General features: G+C 58.9%; 1 protein-coding gene across 8 annotated transcripts in view; it reads right to left on the reverse strand.

Moving 5' to 3' along the window:
• Positions 1-21,777, reverse strand: part of ELFN2 (extracellular leucine rich repeat and fibronectin type III domain containing 2) — a 60,564-nt gene extending 38,787 nt beyond the window's left edge. Inside the window, exons 1-2 of one of the 8 annotated variants that reach the window (XM_037731526.1) lie at positions 21,687-21,777; positions 11,831-11,980 (exon numbers count right to left, since the gene is read on the reverse strand). The gene's annotated coding sequence lies outside the window, so the exon portion shown is untranslated. The other 7 variants (XM_017508933.2, XM_037731523.1, XM_037731527.1 and 4 more) reach the window with 7 other exon arrangements.
• Between the last annotated feature and the right edge of the window lie 1,738 nt (positions 21,778-23,515).

A 23,515-nucleotide genomic window follows, 5' to 3' on the forward strand; every position in this document is an offset into this window, starting at 1 on the left:
GTAGCCCCAGCTACTCGGGAGGCTGAGGTGAGAGGATCACCTGAGCCCAGGAAGTTGAGGCTGCAGCGAGCCACAATTGCACCACTGCACTGCAGTCTGGGCGACAGAGTGAGACCCTGTCTCAAAGAATAAAATAATAAAACAAATGAACAATAAAAAACAAGGGTCCCCTATTTGCAGCATTGTCCCAAGGACTGAATGAGGCCATACCTGAAAGGTGTCCAGTCCAGTGACAGCACACAGCAGCTGCTCAGTAAGTGACAGCAGTTACGATCAGTGATTGGATATGAAGACCTGGACGTGGGAACGAATGACTGCATACAAGCACTCATGACGGACTGCCAGGGCGTGACACCTGTCAGCTCAATCACACGCCAGTGGGCTGTGCATCTCAGGACTCACCCCCAGGTGGTCCTCCCTGGAGCTCCAACATCAGGGAAAAAGCAGAGAGCAAAGGGACCCCCAGACGGTGCCTCCCATCCATGCCGCCCCCACCCCCACCACCCTACAGCAAGCACACAGCCACGCATGTGCCCCTCTAGCCCCGTGACCAACTGGTAGTCCCTCCCCTCCCTCCACTTTGCATCTGCTCAATTAGGGAAACTGGGGAGCGAGGGAAACAAAGACTTAATTTCTGAGCTAATCAGCCTGACTCATACTAATTGCCATCCTCCCGGGCATTAGGGCAGACTTCCTGGGGGAGGCTGAGGGAAAAGCTGGTCCCCAGGAATGATACCCGCTTCCCCTAAAGCCTGAGAGCCCAGCAATGGGGGGGGGATGCGGGTTGACTGGGATGCTTGAGCAGATGAGATTTCAGGGTGGGATGGAAGTGACGTGGTCCAAAGCAGGAGACAGAGTCCACTGGGCAAAGCAGGGAGGTGCCCGTGGTCACACAGACGGCCCCACCTTCCCAGGGTTCCCGCCCCATCCTCCAGGCAGCCACGGGCTGGGGGGAGGCCCAGAACAGGTGCCCCAGTGGGCATGCTGCCCATGGCCGTGGCCAAGAGGACAGATGGACAATTTGAGGCTGGATAATTGAGCAATGATCAGAGGGAAGCTTCTGGATCATGGCCTACTGTGTGTGCATTTGTGCATGCGTGTGTGTGTGTGTGTGTGTGTGTGTATGTGTGTGTCCTATGTGTACATGAGCGCACAGAACAAGAGGGCTTGGGACTGGGAGCCAGAAAGCCTAGGTTCAATTCCCTGCTCGGGCTCTGGGAAAGTACTTGCCCCTCTGAAATTCAGCCTTTACCATAAGCGAGCTGGAGGGCACGATTTTTAGAAATCATTTCAGACGTGACCACAGGGCCACCTATTCTTCAACAAATGCTTATGGAGCCCCTACCATCACGCAGCCGGCGCTGTGCTGCACCACAGGCACGTTCGTGAACAAGACAGACCAGGCCCCCATGCTCACGGCGCTTTCTCTGTGAGAATTCCGTGCAGTGAGCCCTGGAGTAAACGCTGACATCAGAAAACAAGAGCCTTGGCGTTGACAGATGGAGGAAACTGCTCTGTAGAGACTTGGCCCATGGGATGTGGGCAAGTGAAGGGGCCACCGCAGGTAGCATTTTCATGAAAAGCCATAAAAATGCTACCTGCGGTGCTCACGGCAGCATTTTTCAGAAAAGGCCTGACCCAGAGCGGCGGCTCACGCCTGTAATCCCAGCACTTTGGGAGGCCGAGGTGGGCAGATCACGAGGTCAAGAGATAGAGACCATCCCGGCCAACAGGGTGAAACCCCAACTCCACTAAAAATACAAAAATAGCTGGGCGTGGTGGTGGGTGCCTGTAGTCCCAGCTACTCGGGAGGCTGAGGCAGGAGAATCACTTGAACCCAAGATGCAGAGGTTGCAGTGAGCTGAGGTCGCGCCTCTGCCCTCCAGCCTGGTGACAGAGCGAGACTACATCTGAAAAAAAAACAAAAAACAAAAAAAGAAAAGGCCCTACCCAGCAATTAAACTGCAGATCATCCAAGCTCATGGAGGGACTCAGAGCAACTCCCCTCCCTTCTCTGGACCTCTGTTTCACGCACACAACGAGACAGAGCTGGATGAGACGCTGTCCAAGGCTGATTCTCACGAGTTTCTGCATGGCGGGTGCGTGAATGAGAATGTACACGTGATCCCCAGGGGCTGCAGTATGGCCCACACATTTATGCATACACACACAGCGGACCACCGCGGCCCCAGTCCTGGGCCCAGCTGTGCGATGTATATAGCAGGTAGACAGGTGTGTGCCTGATGATGAGAGGGGCGGAGCAGCACCCGCCCCAGGGCCCATCAGCTCCCAATCACAGGCTCTGCAGTCCACAGAGTGTCTCCAGGGGACACACTCAGCTCCACTGGCACAGGTGTCCCTTGAACTGCCACCCTCACACCTGGTCATGGGGCCTTCACAGCTGCCCACCACATACTGAGCACCTGAGCCTCACTGCACGGAATTCTCACAACATCCCTGCCAAGGAAGGGCTGTTACCCTGTTTTACAAATGGGGAAACTGAGGCTCAGCTAGGTCAAGTCACTTGCTCAGTAAATGATCAGCTAGGCACTCAAATCAGGCCTGATCCCAAACTGCCACCCCTACCATGTGCCAGGACCTTCTTCCGGGACCACTCTCAAGGCTCAAACCAGGTGACCAGGCTGGCCCAGCCCTGCCCAGTAACTGCCTTCCAGGGATTGCCAAGGGCACCCAACACTGCATGGCGGTCAGGTTCAGATGGCCAGGTTCAAATCCCGATTTCATCACCGAGTCGCTGTGTGACCGTGGGTTGGACCCTTAACTTCTCTGTTCCTCGGTTTCCCCATCTGTCAAGTAGGGATGGTGACAGTATCTATTTTGTTGGGTAGTTGTGAGAATTTTGCTAAGTTCTCTAAAGTTCTTAGAACAGTGCCTGGCACATGGTGTGATTTAGTGTTGTTGATAAAAGGAACACATGATTCCCTTTGATTCTGTGAACGGCCTGACAGTTGGGTCCCACAGAAGGTAAGAAGCAGAGCTGCAATTCAAAGGCTGAGCTCAGGGCCCCCTGTCCAGTGCTCTCTCCCTACAGCATCAAGGTACCTTCAGCTTGTCCAGGACTGGCCCAGGCTTAGGCTCAAGGACAGTCTGTGAGGACGTCTAAAGGGAGACAGGGATGGGTGCCGCAGGCCAGGGCCAGACACCGCTCCAGCCGCCTCATCTCCCCGCTCTGTGCCTGGCACTCGCCTACCGGCCCCACCCCCTGCTCCAGAAGGCCCCTCACTCCCGTGGGCGCTCAAGGACCCTGGGAAGCTCTTGGGCCCTGAAGCAGCTCCCCGTAGCCCCGAGGAGCCCAAGCCCAGTGATCCTGGACGCAGCAGGTGGACAATAGCAGGGAACTGTGGGGCCTCCCAGCACCTGCTATTGCCTTCCAGGTCCCGGAGTGCTCTGTCCCCAGAGACAGCCGGGTTCCTGGCCCTGGACCCTCACACCTACCTTTCCCCAGGTCCCAGGGAGCCCATAGGCAGGAATCCCAGCCAGAATGGGCTCCTACCTAAAGTGCTCAGCCAACTGCGGGAGAAGCCCAGACATCCACACTTAGCCTTGGAAGCAGATCCCCGAAAACCAGCCCACCCATGCCCCAGGGCAGCCTGCCGGGTCAGAGCGATAGGCACTTCAAATCTGAAGTTGGTGAAAGTGGAAAAAGTGCAAACAGCCCAGGCACCCACCACAGGGAAATGTCCTTTCAAGGACAGCTCATTCCAAGGCGGATTCAGACCCAGGTCCCGCTGCACCCCTGAGCAGGGTGCTCAGGGTGCAGTCAGGGGCCGCAGGGGGGTGCAGGGCCAGCTGTGAGGAGAATCCCTCCTGGGTAAGAACAGATGGCGTACATGTGTTTATAGGTGCCAGGAAACACGGGCCAGTGACAGCCTCTGGGGAAGAGGCCTTGGGAACAGGCAGTGGCCCGTTCCTTTGCTGTGCATGCTGAGAGCATGTGTCAGTTCCCCAGGTAAAAGGGGGTCTGTCTATTTGCACATCTACATGTACATGCTCCAAAAGCCAGCAAATGCACAAAGATCACCAGGGCGCACACGCACACACGCATCTGCCCATGCATGCCCAGCCTCGGTCCAGCTGGCTCCCTCCTGCGGCCTGAGAGAGAGACAGAGACAGGTGGCTGTGGCAAACAGACGGGGCAGGGCCAGAGAGACGGGTGAGCAGACAGAGACAAAGAGACAGGTAGAGAGACAGAAACAGAACGCAGGAGCTCAGCCCCAGGGTGATCCTGCTCAGAGCAGCCGCTTCAGGCTGGTCCAGGGGCTGCAGGAAGTGAAAGCGCCCAAGAGGAAAGCCAGGAAGCCCCAGCTCTGCCCTCAGCCTGGTCACTCGCCGTGGTGTGGCCCCGTGCCAGCGCCTCACCTCTCTGGGCTGCAGCCTGCCCATGAGTGCGGGCAGTGGCAGGGAGACCTGCTGGCTCCGACCCTCCCACACTCTGGGGTCCTGGTTCCCCGTCAAGCCCCCGCTTCCCCCCTCCCCAGATGGTCCTGAGGACAGCGTCCAGGTGGGCGGCCAACTCAGCCCAGCCAGGAACCCACTCTCAAAGCCCCTCCCGCTCCTGCCATCAGCCGCAGCACCAAATCGGAGAAGGGCAAGCCGGGCACTGACCGGAAGCCGCGGGCGTGGATACCGCTGTCTTCCCGCCTCCTCTCACCTAATCCCCATCACAGCCCGCATCGCATTCTACCACATGAAGGAACCGAGGCTCAGAGGATGCTCAGGCCAGAGCCCCAAGGCCAGCAGGGGATGAATATGAATGAGCTGGGATGGAACCCACGCGTCTGCTCCAAAGCCCATCGGCTCCTTCCTCAACATCCTGTACAGCAGGCAGCAGCAGGAGGGGCCGCAGAGGCAGACACCCTCACATTTCCTGACCCAGCACCCAGACCCGGGACTCCACAGGCCCCAGCCTGTCTCCAGCAGCCTCAAAGCTAGAATGGCCCCTGAAGCCCTGCCTCCCTGCTCCGACCACCAGGAAAGCCCGCAGCAAGCCCAGGGCCAGCATTCCTGAAACTCCCTGCAGGCCAGGTGTGGCACCAAGCGCCTCATAATGGCACCCTTGGGGGGTGGGTACTACTTTTATTCCCGTTTGACAGGTGGGGACACAGAGGCACATATAGGTGGAGCAACTCATCATGGATAGAATTGGGAACCAACAGCTGGGCCTGAGGGCTTGATCACTGCGTCACCCCGTCCTGCAGCCCGGGAGCGTTTCCACTCTGACCTGCCACCCTCAAGCCAAGGAGTGTCTCGCAGGACAGCAAAGGCCTCACCCCAGAAGCTCTGCTTAGGTCAAGGGCCCTTGACACACCACCACTGGGGCGCCCCAGTGCCCACCCCTCTCTGTAGCCCATCTCCTCCCAGGATGAGGCTTGGGGTCCTGAAAGGCCCCCACCTCTATCCTTGAGTCCCAGCCCAGGGTGAGGAGGGGAAGGGAAGAAGGTCCGTGTCTCCCCACAAACCTCAGATAGTGTCCTCCGGGACAGGGGGACACTCTCTCTCTGCCTGAGCTCCAGAGAGAGAGTGGGGCAGGCAAGGCTCACACAGCAAGCGGGAGGCAGGAAGGGGCCCACAGCCCCTCATCTCTGCCGCCCAGAGGGCACCCTACCTCCTATGCTGGGTGTGTTGGGCTGTGACCCAGTGTGGAGACAAGGGTGGGGCTATGGGTTCTCAGTAGCTTCTAGAACTCCTCAGGCCCTACCATGCAGCCCCTGGCAACCCTGTGGGCCTACTATGTGCAGATAGTCCTATCTCCAACCCTATTGCACTCCATCCCCTCCAAGAGCCTAGCAGTATTCCCATTTCACAGATAGGCAAACTGAGACCAGGGCATATGACAACTCAGGCATGAGATCTAACTCATGATGCCTGCTTCCCACAGCCAAACAGGGCTTCCTGCAGCCCCTGCCCCAATCCAACCACTCCCAGTCCTCAGGGGTTGCCTCTTCCAAAAAGAGTCTTCCCTGAGCTCCAGGAACCTCCACTCAGTGGACGATCTCTCCTCCAACATTCGGAAAGCTGACTGAGGCCGGGCACAGTGGCTCCTGTCTGTAATCCCAGCACTTTGGGAGGCTGAGGTGGGCAGATCACCTAAGGTCAGGAGTTCGAGACCAGCCTGGCCAACATGGTGAAACCCCATCTCTACTAAAAATACAAAAAAGTTAGCTGTGTATGGTGACGCTCATCTGTGATCCCAGCTACTTGGGAGGCTGAGGCAGGAGAATTGCTTGAACCCAGAAGGTGGAGGTTACAGTGAGCCAAAACTGTGCCACTACACTCCAGCCTGGGCAAGAGAGCAAAACTCCATCTCAAAAGAAAAAAAAACAAGCAGACTGAGCGCAGTACACCCACAGTGCCTCCACCCTCTGACTGGGGCTCAGGGGAGTTGGGGCTCTATCTCCCTCAGACAGCGAACTCCCCTTCCCAAAGACTAGGAAGTCAGGAGGGTATGACCCCTCCTCCAGCACCCCCATCCATACAGCCCCCCACCCATTGGCAGGACTCTGTCCCAAAGGGCCAAGTAGGACCCCAGGCCACACCTCAGCCCCTGCTCTCCCTTCTTCCTGGCGAGCTTCCAGGCCTGGCCAGTACCAGGCAGGCTACCCCCCCCCACCAGGCCCTGTCCATGAATCCCACCTCTGTTGGGCACCACAGACCCCCCTTTCTCCTCCCCAAACAAATGGGGTGTTGAGCAAGGCATCAGGATAGCCTCGCACAAGGCCAGATCTATTCTCTGGACTGGCGTGGCTGCCAGCAGGGTGGGCAGCCAGGCTGGGGAAGCGGCCTGTCCCTTCCACAGCCCCTCCAGGTCCAGCTTCTGCCACTGGGGGCCGAGCACTCTAAGCTCATCCTGGCAGGGCTGGGAGCAGCAGCCCCCACCCCAGGTGACCCAGGAGTGGGTCTGGGCCAGGAGCCCCTAACCGTGCTCCCCAATTCCTCCTCTCTCCCTTCCCCTGACACAGCATGGGCAGGAACCTCCGGGTGCAGGTCCAAATCCCTGCTCTGCACCCTGGAAGAAAATCTCTCCAGGCCTCCGTCTGGTCATTTGTAACCAGCTGTGACAAATGTGCAGGGGCTGCTGCGGCCGCAGAAGGGGTGGGGTCCAGGCAGAAAAGCCCAGCATGGAAGAGGTGCTCAATCCCAGCCTGGTTTTCTCTTGCCTTTATTCCCTCTTCTGGCCTAGAGGGATAAGAGGTGGGGCTGGCAGAAGTGGGGGTGAGAGGGCACAGGCTGGCAGGGCAGAAAACCACCTGTCCCAGGCACGTAAAATGTTGCCTATTCAGAAGCCAAAGTCTCAAACCCCTCTACAGCTGGCAGTGAGGCCTCCTCAGACTAGGCTGGTGAAGACTCCCAAGACCCCACAGCCAGCCTGGGCAACACAGTGAGACCCCATCTCTACAAAAAAAAAAAAAAAAAAAAAAATTAGCTGGGCGTGGTGGCATGCGCCCGTAGTCCCAGCTACTCAGGAAGCCGAGATAAGCAAATCACTTGAGCCCGGGAGGTCAAGGCGGCAGTGAACCATGGCTGCGCCATTGCCCTCCAGTCCAAGTGACCGAGCAAGAGCCTGTCTCTCAAAAAAAAAAAAAAAAAAAAAGATCCCGCAGCCCATTAATGGTGACATTGGGGAGGAGGCCTCACAAATCAAAGCTCAAAGCCCACTGCCTCCTAGAAGCCAGCTTAGATAGTATCCCAATTTTACAGATAAGTAAACTGAGGTACACAGTACTTAAGTAATTTGCCTGACGACACACAGCTAGTGAGCGTCTCGATTGATTTCTTCCAAAAGCTGTTCATTACGGCACAAGCATTCCCTAAGAACCTTCTGTGATTTTGACTCTGCATCCAGAGTCAGGTCCCAGTTCTGTAGCCAGAAATGCAAGGCCTCCCAACAAGTCGGTATACAGCAGTAGAAGACAGGACTGGAGCTCAGGTCAAATGCCAAGCCTGCCACCCACATCCTGCTGTGTACCCATGGCAACTTACCAGGCCCCCCTGGCCTCACCATCCTCTTGCATAAAATGGGAATAACAAGACTGACCTCCCAGGGTGGCTGGTGGGGTTACCTAACCCACCAGCCATATGTGTGTGAGCACGTGTGTGTGTGAACATTCACACATATTTACTGAACATCTACTATGTACCAGGGCCCATTCAAGGCACTTGGGATACAGCAGAGAACAAGACCAAAAAGCTGCCTTCAGGGAACTGATACTCTACAGGGGTGGGAGGGCAGAGAGTAAGTAAGCAAATAAAACAGCATCAAATTGTGTTCAGAGCTCTAAGAAAACAGAGGCAGGAGGCCAAGAGCAAAGGACAGGGTGGTCAGGGAGGACTTCCCTGAGGAGGTGACAATTAACCAGAACAGGAGACAACCATGCACTGAGCCAGGGCAGCAGCAGTGAGCACAGAAGGAACAGCAAAGTCAAAGGCCAGCGAATCCAGTGAGATCTGGAACCTGTGGGAAAACGCCTGGCACGTAGCAGATGCTCAATAAACCGCAGCTGTCAGCACTATGGCTGTACACCTCTCGAACCCCTTGCTCCTTGGCCTTCCTCCTCTGGAAACCAGGTTGCTATACAGCTTGAAGTTCATCCTAGTTCTCTTCCACATCCCTTCATTCACTTAAAGTAACCCTGCTTCCACTGGTAGTCCTCCCATTTTGCAGGTGAGAAAACTGAGGTTCCCAAGATCCCACAGCACATAAATGACAGCATCGGGACATGAACCTAAGTCTAGTGCTCTCAAACCCCATGTTCCTGGCAGCCTTGGGCAGTCTCACTTACAAAGTGCGCTCACTACATTCTCCCTTCCCATCCCAAGACAGCTCAGGCTGTCAGAAAGTCTCCAGCATGGGCCAAGGTCTCAGCCTGCCCTTTGAGGCCACCCAGGACAGCCCTCTCTCCTCCTTCCCAGGCCACCTGACATGTTAGCAGCTGCCACCCAGAGCACCTCTCAGTGCCAAGCCCTGTGCCTTACTTTGTCCCCTGGCCTTGCACCAGCAAGGGGAAGTGGGGATTCTTATCATCCCCATTGTATAGGTAAAGAAACTGAGGCCCAGAAAGGTGGAGAAACATGCCCAGGGACACCTGCCAGGAAAGCAGAAGTGTTGGGATTTGAACTCAGGCCCTCTTCACTTAAAAGACAGTCATCCATTACTTCCCAGGCATCTCAAATGGCCCTCTTTGGGCATCCCCTCAGTCCCCTGCCTGGCCTGTCCCCCTGCTGATGCCAAAATGGTAGACAGGGCAGGCTTCCTTCCCCTGACTCGGTTATTCTCAGAGCACCACCAGCCACGTGCTTGGAACACTGCGCCCTAGGCCAGGGCTGGCTGAGCAGCTCAGGGCACCCGAGTCCCACAAAAGAGACCAGTGAGCAGGGACTCAGGCAACAGCTGTGGGGACAGGGCTCGCCTGATTAAAGTGCACACACAGGCCCTGGGGCAGGCGGGACAGGAGCACCAGAGAGGGAGCCTCCCACACCTGGCTCCATCCTGGCTCAGCCACCAGGGCCCTATGTGCCCATCAGGCGGTTTTCTGCCTTTCTGGCCCCATTCCTGTTACCATGAACTCAGCACCATATTCCCACCGCTAAGGGTCACGGGGAAGGGTACGATGCCACAGAACTCTAGTGAGATCGGGCTGCCCCACGCATGTCAGAAAATCATTTTGAAACGATTTTTTTTTTTTGAGACCAAGTCTCAGTCTGTCGCCAGGCTGGAGGGTAGTGGTGCAATCTTGGCTCACCGCAACCTCCACCTCCCGGGTTCAAGTGATTCTTCTACCTCGACCTTCCGAGTAGCTGGAACTACAGGCGCACACCACCACACCTGGCTCCTTTTTGTATTTTTAGTAGAAACGGGTTTTCACCACATTGGCCAGGATGGTCTCGATCTCCTGACTTCGTGACCCACCCGCCTTGGCCTCCTAAAGTGCTGAGATTACAGGCGTGAGCCACGACTCCCAGCCTTTAAAATGATTTTTAAAGGTAATGATGATGATGGTCATGGTGGTTCCCAGTTACTGAGTCTATTACCTACCAGGAACCACACGAGGGACATCACATCCATGAGCCCAAATAACAGCCACCCTGGGAGGCATGTGCCTCATCTCCATTTTACACGGGGTAAACTGAGGCAAGAGGTTCTCCACCGTAAAACCCAGAGCCAGGTTGCAAACCAAGAGCTTGGTGCTCTCCTCTGTGGCTTCCTGTTGTTAGAATTTGAATGAAATGCTACTTCAGGAGAATCCCTGGAGACTGGGGGGAGAGAAGGGACTCACCGGTGTCAGAGAGACAGGCTCCCCCAGAGAAGGAGTTAGGCCTGCTGAGTTGGGCACTTACGGAGGGAGATGCCCCCAGAGCATGCCTGCTGTGTGACCTTGGGCAAGTCACTCCCCCTGTCTGATACTTCAAAGGCAGGTACCAATGCTGGGCTCCCCAGAGAACAGCACTGGGTCAACAGGTCCTCAGCAAACATGAAGGATGGGGACAGAGTCACTATGGGGACAGTCACTTGGGGGCAAGAAAGGAGCATGTGCCCAGACGAGAGACTCATGTGATCACAAGGCCCTGGGGAGTGGGAGGGCTCGAGGAGGCAGAAGTGGGAGGGTCGTGGCCATAGAAGGGGGAGGGGGGACTGGGCGGAGGTGCTGGGAGGGTGTGCGTGCTGGTGCAGCAGGGTCTCCGGTCTGTCCAAAGGGACAGGCAGGATAAGCACAGACCCGCCTGCTGTACCTCACTGCCCACCCCTCCGCCACCAAGAAGCCCCACTTCAGCCTGTGACAGCAACACCAAGTCCCTGCAGCAGCCCTTCCCCCACCACACCTCCTCATCCTCCAAGGAGCGCCCACCACCCTGCACGAGCCCCTCCAGGGCACCGATCACTATCCCTTTCCTGGGGACCTCCAACAGCTCGACAGCCACAGCCCTTCCACGTGGGGACCACCGCATCTTGGAGACAGCATCTCCCTATCCTTAGCAACCACCAACACTGTGCGCAGCCAGCCAGGCTCCTTCCTCTGTCTCCTCCTCTCTCCACGGAGACCACAATGCCACAGAGGCGGCTCCCTCGCCACGGCAACCACCGTCACTCAGCACCGCCTGGACAACAGCTCCCTCCACGTGGCCATCACCAACACAGCCTCAGTGACAGCCCCAGCCTCTCCTTTCCTCTCCAGGGCAGCCACCGGCCCAGCCAGGATGGAGCAGCTCCTTCTGCCTGCCTGTCTGCCTGCTTTCGGCCTCCTAGTGCCAGACGGCTCTCCCTGAGCCTCCAAAATTCAATGGCACAGGATCAGGCCCCACTCCAATTCCACTGGTGTTTTCCCCTCCTCCCGGCTCACTCCCAGCCCCTCTCTCTGCAATGGGAAGGCCCCTACCTGAGACCCCCACCATGCTCTCCCAGGCCTTCCCCTGGAAGCTGGCTCTCCACCCCCAGCAGGTGCACAGGTGCCCCCTGCCCTGCTGGGGTGCAGACTAGGCCTGGCTCAGCCTGTCTGCCGGGTGATGGGCAGGAGCTGGGGTCCCTGAGCCAGCAGGGGCTTCCAGCCCACTCTCCCCAGTTAACTTGACTTAGCCCCCAGCAGGCCTGCCACTCTGCAGGCTGCCCCACAGGCCCTGCGGAAGGACAGCTAGGTGGGAGGGGTGCCCACGGCTGGGGGCAGGGGCTGGGCCCACAGGAAGGAACACACAGGAGCCTGAGGCTGGGACACATCACAGGTTTACAAGGCCGGGTCATGTGAGCTATGCCCACAAACAGCCACACACACACACAAACACACACACACACACACAGGCAAAAGGACCCTGTCCTTACCAGATGTCTGCAGCAGAGGAGGCCCCTCCGGCAATGTCCCCAACCTGGGTCTCAGAAAGGTCCCCCAGGCAGCAGCGGCAGCAGTAGCAATGAGATCTCAGGTCCTGGCCCAGCTCGGGTGGCAGCAGCTCCTCACCAAGTCCTCTCCTTCTGCAAGGAGGCGAGGGGGAGAGAGGGGAGGGAGGGAGAGAAAGGGAGGAGAGGGAGGGGGGACAGCAGGAGGGAGGGAGGAGGGAAAATGCTGAAGTCTTGAAGGGTACACTCACTTCTTTCTTGGGTTTCCCATGGCAACCGAATATACCACAAATGAATATCAGGGTGAGACAGAGGGAGGAGGCAAAGGGAGAGGAGGAATGAAGGGAGATGGAGGAGAGATGGAAAGAGAAAGAGATAGAGAGATGGGGGAGACGATGGGGGAGAGATGGAGAGATGCAGAGGGAGATGGAGGCAGAGACGCGAAGGCACAGAGAGGGAGACATGGGGCCGGGAGAGGAGGAGAGACAGAGGTAGAGGCAGAAGGATGGCAAGGCAGGAGAGGGAGGCTGCGGCTTCCCATCGAAACCCATGGGCTCAGGGGCCAGGGGAGAGGCCAGGGCTCACAGGGCTTCTTTCAAGCCCTTGGCAGGAGAAGAAGGCACAGATGGGTGAGTTTTCTGGGAACGAAGGGGCCCCCACTCCCACCCCTCCACCTTGTCCCACACGCCCTACTGGGCTCCACAGCCTGGAAGTGCCTCCCGAGGTACATCCCAGCCTCACACCCCACTCACAGCCACGGTCACACATGTCACACCCACGTGTGTGTGCACACACACCCCACACTCCCGTGACACGCAGTCCCCACACAGCCCTCGCCCCCTCCATGCCCAACCACCCCCTCTCCTGTCGGTCACTCGGATCACCAATGCCACCCACTGCCCTCATCGGCCGGGCCCAGGGAACAAAGACACCCTCGCCCTCGGCACATCCTCTCCTCTTCAGAACTCTGCCAGGACTGGCACACGCCTTCCCCTACGTGCCTAGCCTGTACCCTGCCAGGTGCGATGCCTCTCCACCTTCCCGCCATATGGGCTCACACACAGCCTGAGAGCACAGTACCTGGCTGACCTCCACCTGCACAGACCGGCGCTCCCAGACAGACGGGCCTCGGCGGAACCTCGCCTCCATCTGCGCGCACACATGCACACACACGCTCAGCCCTTCCCGAAGAGGCCCCTTTCCCTGTCTGGCCCCGCACTCCACCAGCCCAGATGGTACTCTTGGCCCTCCTCCGCAGGCAGGGGCTCACACCTCAGCCCCCTCGGCATTGCCATTCACAAACATATGCAGACCCACCAAGCGCTGGCAGCCAGCGGCGCCCTACGGAAAATAAACACACACTTGGGCCTCCCCTCCCCCACCTCCCTCGCTGCCTCAACTCCCTCAACCCCAACCAAAGGCAGAGAACTAGAAGGGCCGACTGCCTCCAGGAAAGGCTCCCAGGCCTAGCTGGGGGCACACAATTGACCCTGCACCCCTCAGCCAGCAGGGATGGGAAAGCATCCCAGAGGCACACACTATACCCAAACACACACACCCCAGTCGTCCCAGAACACACCCAGACAGAAGCCACACAGGACATCCCACCGCTGCGGAGAAACGCGCATCACAGACCCAAAGACCCCGTGGGCCCAGAGACCCAGGTGCACTGCACACAGCTGAACCAGCACACAGGGGTGCCCCACACAGACACACTCCCCAACACGCAGGCCCACGCTGGTGCCAAACGCATGGAGCTACTGCACAGACGCACGAACCAGGGGCACCCTGGACTGCCCCTCCCCAGGTTCCCCAAACACACCCAGAAAAACGTGCCCAGGGGCGCGGGGCCCCCAACATAGACACACGCCAAAACATACATGCTCCAAGCATGCCCACACGCAGGGAACCACTCCCGGACACACGTGCCAATGCACATGTCCCCACACACCCCCTGTACGACACAGCGCTCCCGGGACAGTTCACGCGGCGCGTCCCCATGCCGTCCACACCCACCTGGCACACACACTCCCTCGCCAGCAACTCGCCAGGTCCCAGCTCCGGTAGCCCCCTGTGCCCCTGCCGGCAGCTTTCGGATCCCTCGCACAGCGCAGAACCCAGAGGCTGCGAAATTGGCTGCGAGCGTCAGCGGCTGCGGCTGCAAATTCTAAACACAGGCAAGTAAGGCGGAGAGCCGGGCCAGCCGGGCGCAAGTTCCGGAGGCTGGCGGGGCTGGCCGCGGCCGGCGGAGGACCACAGTGCAGGGGTGGAGAGCGCGGCGGGGTCGGCGGAGCTCCGAGCGCGCGCTGTTGCCCCCACCGCTCCAGGTCCGCGGCAGTCCCCGCCCGCACCCTCCTCCGGCCCCGCTGCCACCGCGCACCCACCCTGAGCGCCCCCAGGACGGACACGCCCGCCGCCCGCCAGACCCAGGTCTGCCTCCACCAAGTGGATGCACTGTACCGAGCCACCGCTACGCGGCTCTGCGTCGCCTCCTCCAGGATGCCTCCTCTGCTCTTCGCCCTCCTCGCCGCTTCTCTGCCCTCACCTCCACCTCGGCCTCTGGCCTCTGCTCACAGGCGCAGCCGCAAGCTCAGCTCCACCGGCGCCCTCGCTCCATAGGAAGGGAGAGGGAGGGCATTCGCCCTGTGCAAGGTGCTGGAGCAGGCTCCCTCCAGCCCCACTTCATCCCGACCACACTTTAGGCTGCTAACGTGCCTAGCGTTAGCAGCTGTGCGGCCTCGAACCCGTGACCGCACACTCTGCCTCCGATTCCTCCTCTGTGCAACAGGAATGATGTCGAGGGTCGTTATGAGGATTGAATGAGGGGCTCCTTACACAGGCTTGGAGCAGCGGGCAACGAACACGGAAGATAATTAGTCAGTGTTATTAGTACCGGGCCGCCTTGCCGCTGTGGCGCCGAGGCTTAGGCACTCCTCCGAGCTCAAGCTCCTCCTCTGGAAAATGAGGATGGCTTTGCTGGCTCGGGAGGAGTCTGGGAGGAGTCTCAGAGACCCCAGGTACATGCAGCTGCCATCCAACCAGCAAATGCGGGTGCATTAATCTTCGGGAAAGCATTAAAATTGCAAGTTCCTGGTCCCCTCGTCGGCTCTCCCAGTCAAAATCTCAGTGGACCGGGCCCAAGCATCTGCATTTTAACCAACGCCCAGAGATTCTAATGGCCCCTGACAAACAAGATATTGCTCAATTTCTTGGCGCAGCATGGATAGTCTGGTGTGGTTGATCCTCAAACTACATGTCCAGACTCCTCGAAATCCACTCTGGGCTTCCCGACCTCCAGGCCCCTGCTCACACGGTCACCCCATCTGTCACACCCCCACCCGGGGCAGCCAGGACCTCTTTCACAATCCTCCGGCCAAAATCAAACAAGATAAGAGAGAGTGCCTTGCCCAATATCTGGCAGGTAGCAGAAGTCGGCGCAACCTCTCCAGCCCTTCTTGGGAGGCTCGCTCCACACCCGGCTTCCAACCTGCACCAGCAACCCCCTCTGGGTCAGGTCACAGAGGAACAAGAATCACCTGTCAAGCAAGCCCCACTGTGTGCAGAACCCATGCTGGCCACTTGCCAGAGGTCCCTGTGCCCCACTTCTCCTCCAGGACCCTGAGCTCCGCCAGGCAGGAGCTCCTCTCTGGGGGTTCCTGCCTCTGAGCTCCAGGACACAGCACTTCTCCCTGGGTGAAACATGCTAATAAGAGTGTGTGTGCCCCTGCCATCTGAATGCAAAATGCAGCGATCTGTCCTCGGTAGCATGTAGATGAAAGGAATCTGTTTAATAAGTATTTTTTGAGGGCCTTGCAGTCTCTGCCTGCACAGAGCTGACACGCAGTCGGATAAATAGACAGGAAGTAGGCAGATGCAGGAAATCCCCTGGGGAATGAGAAGGGCCAAGAAGGGAGGGAGGCAGGTAGGCTGACCCCACAGCCTCTGTCTCTCCAAGATTCAGGAATAATTGCAGGGGGAGAGGGATGACAGACAGGTCAAGGGAGGAAATGGAGTCAGGCCTGGGTCTTGGGACTAGGCCCACAGCAGGCTGGTCAGGCAGCCCTTGGGATTCAATCCCTACTTCCTCCTGAGAGAGGTGGTGACCCGTATATACACACAGTCACACGCACACAGACAAGCAAAGACACAGCCTACCCCCTCCTGGCCCCACTGCACGTTACAGCAGCCAGCGGAGGGTGCAGGCTGGCAGCTGCCAGGCCCTTCTCAGGCTTCCTTAGCACCCCCCCCCCCGCAGTTCCCATGCACTTCAGGGGGTGGCAAGGGTAGGAAGGAAACACACACATGCGTGCACAGTGCAGAGCCCTCCAGGAGGCCAGGAATGAATGGAGGGGGCAGATGGGAAGGGGCAGGAAAAGAGTGGCATCCCAGGTGCCAGACAGGATGTCACACAGGTGGCCTTCTCTTATCTAACCTTTAGCATGACTTTTAGGACAACCCAGAAGGGTTAGGAATTCGTTTTTTGTTTTGGGGTTTTTGTTTTGGTTTGGTTTGGTTTTTTGGCCGGGCTTGGTGGCTCACGCCTGTAATCCCAGCACTTTGGGAGGCTGAGGTGGGTGGATCACAAGGTCAGAAGTTCAAGACCAGCCTGGCCAATATGGTGAAACCCCGTCTCTACTGAAAATACAAAAATTAGCTGGGCAGGGTGGTGCCCGCCTGTAATCCCAGCTACTGGGGAGGATTTTTTTTTTTTTTTTTTTTTTTTTTTTTGGTTATTTTTTTTTTTTTTTTTTTTTTTTTTTTTTTTTTGAGATGGAGTCTCGCTCTGTCACCCAGTGGCACAATCCTGGCTCACTGCAACCTTGGCCTTCTGGGTTCATGTGATTCTCCTGCCTCCATGTGATTCTCCTGCCTCAACTTCGCAAGCTCTCCTGATCTCAGGCGATCCACCTACCTCGGCCCCCCAAAGTGCTGGCATTACAGGCACGAGCCACCGCGCCTGGCGAAGAATTTGGTACTTTTGTCTCCACTTTGCATTGAGGAAACGGGGCCTCGGGGAGGGGAAGTGACTTGCCCAGGACACATACCCAGGAGGAAAAGAGGCAGGATTTGGGGCCCTGGAGAGAACCTGGGCCCCTGCCCATTCCACAAGCAAGATGGCTAGGAAGGGGGGAGTCCAGAGGACCACAGCTGAGGCCACGACAGACTCGGGACTGAGGAAAATACTGCTCCTGGGGCAGCCTCCCCACTGTCACCGGGCGGGGGGGATCTCCAAGCGTTGCTGTGTGAGGCACTGTGGAGGGCCAGGGAGCAAGGGGCTGCCTTTGGGGACATCCCATTCCTGTGGGGAAGGGGCGCAGGAGGAATGGGATGGGGGGATTGGGACGAAGCACCGCTTTGAGGCCCCTCCTTTCCTGTCTGTCCTTGCAGCCACAGCAAAGGGCTGCCCTGGCCCCCAGCTTCCTTAGGGCAGGGTCACTGCACGCATTTACAGATGAGCAAAGCAAGGCCCAGAACAGTCCTTCAGTGAGAGGGGTACGCCAAGAGGCAGAGGCCTCCAGGCCCACCTAGCAGTGGGGTTTAGCAGCCAGTGGTGCTGATTCGAGAGTCTCCCTTGGGGGCTTCCAGTCCTGGTTCCATCACTGTGTGGCCCTGGACTGGTCTGTAACCTCTCTGTCTTCAAAATGAGAAATAATTATAGCTCCTACTGCAGCTGGCTTTTATGAACGAACGCCGCTTATAAAGAGCTTCAAACGGGGCCTGGCTCTCAGTAGGGGCTCAATAATATTAGCCGATATCATTATTTCACTACAATTATTACTATTTCCATCATCAGCATCGTGCAGCCAGCACCCGTCCTCTGGCACTGCAGGCACAAGCACGCCTGTCCCGGTGGCTCTTCAGTCCTCAGGGCTTCTCTGGGGCTTTTCTGGGGACTGTCTGCAGAGCTGGGGGAAGGAGAGATGGCTCAATTATTCCAGCCCCCAGACACCATGTCCAGTAATCATGTCAATGCCTCTGCCCCAGGTGGTAATTGAGCCAGGAGAAGGTTAATTTAATTGGAGATTGGGCTGGGACGCCAGGAGGCAGAGGCTTGGGTTAACATTAACTCGGCTCCTGAAGAGGTCTGATCCCTAAGAAGGTCAGGCTTTGAAGCAATCCTGCTTCTGGGCCATCCACTCCAAGCCGCACAAACGTCACAGCACGGGGGCGGGCGGGGGCACCAAGAGAGAGGAGCTGGGCCCCCAGGCACCATGGCCAGAGCAGATGAGGGCAGCGGCGATGCGTGCCTCCCAGCCCTGCAGACAGCTGTCACACTTCCACACCACAAGGCAAGCTGCCACCGCCCTCTTACAGAGATGGGAGTGCTGACCCCTGTCACACACAGCCAGGATGCAGACGCGGCAGGGGTGTCACTGGAACCCGGATCTGCTGCCCAAAACAGGCATCCTGCAAGACCTCAGGGGCCACTGGGGAACTGGCATGGAGCCCCCAGTGACCGCCCCGGACGTGCCCCACTGGGGAAGGCTTGCAGCTGGTGTGCCCGTTTCTGTCACCCTGACTCTCTGTGGAGCTTGTGGGTGGAAAAGCAAGAGAGCACTGACCTGAGAGTCCAGAGTGGCCTCTCCTGGAGCCAGAGACCCCTCGGCCTTGGGCTCATCACCTGGCACCCCACCCCCAATTCCTCATGCCGCCACATATTTTCATGAAATGACAGTGCCCTCGAGAAGGGACTGGGTGGTCAAATGTGTCTCCCTGCAGCCTCCAAGGGCAGACGGGGTAGTCACATTAAATCAACAGACAGCTTATTCCACACCTCAGTGTCAAACATAACAGCAGCCGGCCCACCCACCTCCAAAGACTGCCATGGAAATCCAAAGGAAAGAAAAGAAAGTTCCCTACAAAGTTAGACTTAAACCAAAACAGGAAAGCAGCTACTCTGGGCTGGGGGGACAGGAAGTGAGGGGACAGAGCTCACATGGCCTAAGCCCCCATCATGTGCCAGGCACCAGCACCCCCGCAACTGACAAGGCCCACGGTCTCCTTAACCCCCTTCACCTCTCTAACCCCCACCCCGTGTTAAAGAGGAGAGACTGAGGCTCAGAGAGGCTACGGGAATGCTTAAATCATGAAACACAGAAAGTAGCAAAATGGGATTTGAACCAATGGTCTCAGGTTCCCTGCCTGTGGCCATTTTCTATTGTCACATGCACTGACACACTCACATACACACTCATGAAAGCACATGCACCCAGAGGTGGTGGACCTGGCTGGGCTGCGGAGGAAAACAGGGACTGGGGAGGTCAGATGGGGGCTGCAGCATGTCAGGGCAGGGGAGGGGCACTATTCAGGGGGCAGGACTTAAGGAAAGGGGTCCCATGCCCACTCAGGACGCTGGGAAATGGGGCCTCTTGGGAGGGACCATCCACCCTCAGGCTTCATCCCTCTCCCCTTCCCACCCCTCATACACAGGGGACATAACCACACCTGGCCACACACACCCCCCTGACATCACACTCACAAACTCCGGCGGGGGAAGCGACTCCCGACAACACTGTCCTACTGACGTCACCTGCAGCCTGGAGCTTACGTCATACCTGAAGTTCTCACTGACGTCACATACATACTTTTTCCTGATGTCCCCACAATTACTCCTCTTTCTGCCTAGGGGTTGATGGCCCAGAGGTGCCCACCTCCCCACACACACAGCTGCAGGGCCCCCGGCTCACCAGGACAGCACCGGCGTCTGCGCCCCCTCACGGGACACACATTTGCACACATGTGAACAACCACATGCTTTGCTGGTGGCCCAGACGTGACACGTCCCACAGGTGGCCATGGGCCACCTGGGAACAGGGGTGTCAGCCAGGCATATACACACCCACACACGCACACACCCCAGTCCCGGCTCATGATGCAGCTTGCATATTAAAACACCCCTCAGTAACGCCGGCCGTCTGCGCCCCACAGCTTCCACCACATTCCTCCAGGTGCTGCCAGAACCCTCCTCCCCGCAGCAGCTTCTCGCCTCCGACAGCCTGGCCTGCTGACAGCGACAGCCGCAGCCCAGACACACACACACACTCTCTAGCCCAACACCTGTGTCTCAGCAAGGGACCAAGGCAGTGCCCTCCAGCCGCAGCTGCTGGGTGGGAGGAGTCCATGGGCAAGGGGCAAGCACAGAGCCCTGAGCTGCAGAAAGTGCCGAGTACCACATTTCTCCCCAGCCGAGTGCACGGTCAGCACCACTGTCCCCTTCTCATCTCCCTCCTTGGGCACGCCTGACACATCACGGCTTGGTGGCCTCTGTATTGGACACAAGCTGCCCGAGGGTGTGGGTGCGTGAACACACACACACACACCCACACACACCAGCTCTCTTCCCTCCAAACATTCGGAGAAACCCTGCCGGGTCACTGACAGTGTGTGTGTGTGTGTGTGTGCGATTGTGTGTATACAGAGAGCAGGGTCCACACACACACACACACACACACACACACAGTGTGCACAATCCTCCCCACATGCACAGAGCATCCCACCGGCCAACACACCCACCCCTTCCCCCTCCCCTGACAGCTGCTGGAGCCCACACAGGCACACACACACTGGCACGCACACAGGCACACACACACTGGCACGCACGCAGGCGCCCGCGCGCGCGCGCGCACGCACACACACACACACACACACACACACCCCCAGCAGTGGCCCTGGCCCTGCCAGCTGCAGTCTCTGAGATTTATGCTGCCTCCCCGGGCTGCCTCCCTCCCTGTCCCTGCCAGTGCCTCTACAAGGTCCCCACCCCCTAATTCTGGTCCTACCAACCCCACCGCCGACAGGCCCCACCCTGGTCCCCCTCCCCTGAGCAGACACCCCATCAACCCCTCTTACCAGCTAGAGGATGAATGCCTTGACCCGGCAGCACCCCGTGAAAGAGGGGGGTCAGGGACCCCGATTCGAAAACATGGGGGCAGAGAGGTGCAGTGTGGCACTGGCTGGCACAGCGTCCACCATCGAGCCTCTGCACCACCCCCAGAAATGCTCACCTCACTGACCGTCCTCCGTGTCCTCCCACCGCATCCGCCCACCGCCGCCACCACCACCCTCGCGCAGGGTGGTCCCCTGGGGGTCTCACGGGGATCCCCAGACCCAGGAGACACTGGGGATGGCTCTCCCCGTCTCATGCCCCCCTTCCGTGTCCCCCTCCAAGCCCCACCCCCACCGGCGGAGGGGGTGCCCTCCGGCTCCAGCCCCGACTCCCACCGTCTCGCCGGCCGCAGCGCCCGGATCCAGAGGAATTCACTTACCCCAACCCCAGCCCCAGCCGGGATCCGGGCCAAGCGCCGCCTCCGGGCAGCGGCGGCCGCGGGGCCTGCGCGTGAGTGTGAGTGTGTGTGAGCGCGGGTGTGGGTGCGGGGTGCGCGCGGCGCCTGGCCGTGGCCCCGTGCGTGGCGCGTGGCCGTGGGGTGGCCCGCGTGTGTCTGTGTGTGTGTCTGGGAGCGCGCGTGTGCGCGCAGACGCCGCCGCCCCCTCCTCCCCGCCGCCGTGCCTCTGCCTCGGCTGGGAGGGCGCCCGGGAGGGGCCGAGCAGCGCGTCCGGGGCCGCGGCGGGCCGTGTCCGTCTGTCCGTCTGTCCGCGCGCCCGCCCGCGCCCGGCGCCCTCCGCAGGCCTTTCCGCAGCGAGCCCGCTCCCGCCCCCGAGCCGGCCGCACGCTCCACGGACACACGCGCGCTCGCAGACACATGCCCGCAGGGCGGGGGCCGCGCCTGGCGCCGCCGCTGCAGCTGCAGCGCCCGGGGAGGCAGCGGCGGCCCCGCGGAACCCCGAACCCCGGCCTGGGGCGCCCCCGTCCCCCCGACCCCCGGCCCCCTGCGAGGCTCACCCTGCGGGATCCGGGTCCGGGTCCGGCCCCCGACAGCGCATTCAACAGCTGGGGGCAAGCTTGCGGCGGGGCAGCCCGAGGTGCGCCTGGACTCGCCCTCCCCTTGGACTCCGCCTCCGCGGATGGGCCCCCTCCCCACCTCGTACCTCCGTGCCCCGCCGCCTGCGCCCTGCTGGTTAGTACCGCGCTCAACCGCTGGCGGCTGGGGAAGTGCGGCTGCTGCGTTCCCATTTTGCAGGCCAGACAACTGAGGCTCGGAAGGAGGAGTGACTCCCCCAAGGTTACACAACGAGCCTGCAGACAGGATTAGACTTTACGTTCTTCTAACTTGTGCCAGGGGGCTCACTGCCTTTCCGCACCCCTCCAGAAGTAGGTCCAGGGGATACTGGGCTCATCTGCAGCCTAGAGAAGCTTCATTAGCCTTTCCAAAGACCCAGTTCCCCGCCCCTTACGCCAAAGCCCCCTGGCCACCTGCTGTCACCTGCAAAGGGATAGATTCTGGGAGGAAGAGGAGGAGGAGGAGGTGGGAAATGCAAGAAGCAATAGGCATCGGGGCCTATACCTTGGTTCTTGGGCATGCAAGTACCTCCTTCCGGGGCCCTGTGAGCTGCATGTCCGAAGCCTGCCACCAGCAGGCCCTGTACTTCTCCATCATGTTTATAGGACCGCACGCAGCAGCGCCTGTTCTTAGGTGTTGCACCGCAGAAGTGAAGTCCAGGCTGCAGGAACGCCTTGTAGGAGCACATACCTGTCTGGGATGAGGAGACTCCCCAGAAGAAGCCGCTGCCTGAGCTGAATCTTGATGGATGAGTAGGAGTCGGCCAGCTAAAGAAGAAGGAGGTGTCCCAGACTGTGGGAATAGCATGTGCAAAGGCACAGAGGCATGAAGCAGCTTTGTGTGTGTGCACAGGGAACTCCATGGAGTTGGATATTACTGGAGCAGAAAGACTGTCTATCCCGAAATTCCTCCCTCCTGTCAACTGAGAACAGGGGAACGGCCCAGGATGGGGCTGGGAAGGCAGACGAGCACTGGGACACAGGCCACTGCTTGTCCCGGGGTATGGAGAAGGACTATTGGGCGTTCCCCACCTCTGCTCGCCACACCTTCACCCCCTTGGCTGCCTGGCACACTCCTACCCATCCTTCAAGGTCCCTCGCTGCAAACCCAAACAAGCCATATGCTGTCTCTGCCCTTTAAACTGAGTCCTCCTAAAGGGCAGGGGTGGTATCCAACACATGGTGTGTGCCCCCCACAAGGCTGGGCAAGAAGCAAGGTCCCAGCCCCAAGACCCTGCGGGAAGAGCCCCTCAGGCGGAACATAACGGCTTGTGCGCCCTCTGGCGGATCTCTGGAGAAACTATAGCGTGCTCCCGAATCCCCCGGCCCAGCTGCGGCTCTTAGGCCCAGACACTTTGTGAGACGGGCACGGGCAGATGCCCTCTGATCCGCTCCTGCCCAAGGAACTGAGCAGTGATGACCCCAAGGAATACCAGACAGTGAGTGGCAAAACAGCCTCTTGCGGCTCCGTGTGCAAGACGTTCCCAGTCATCTACCAGAGTGCAAGTCACAACCCTCTCCGAGCCTGTTAGCAAAAGCAGCCCCTCAGCACAATGCCGGACACTCCCTTCTCCCTGGGGACCCCCAGGTCTGGCTGGATTCGCTGGAGGTGGTTTGAAGCTCTAAAACGTTCTAAGAGTCTCCCTTTGGAGACTTTCCCCTTACTGGACAGATGTAAAATGACAAGAGTTTCAGCTCTTAGCTCACTTTCTGCCACCAAAGATGGAGTTGACCTGGCCTGAGGGTCATAGTGGACCACACCATCTAGACAC

This window comes from Cebus imitator, unplaced genomic scaffold (genome assembly GCF_001604975.1).
Source record: "Cebus imitator isolate Cc_AM_T3 unplaced genomic scaffold, Cebus_imitator-1.0 Scaffold404, whole genome shotgun sequence".
Taxonomy (NCBI): domain Eukaryota; kingdom Metazoa; phylum Chordata; class Mammalia; order Primates; family Cebidae; genus Cebus; species Cebus imitator.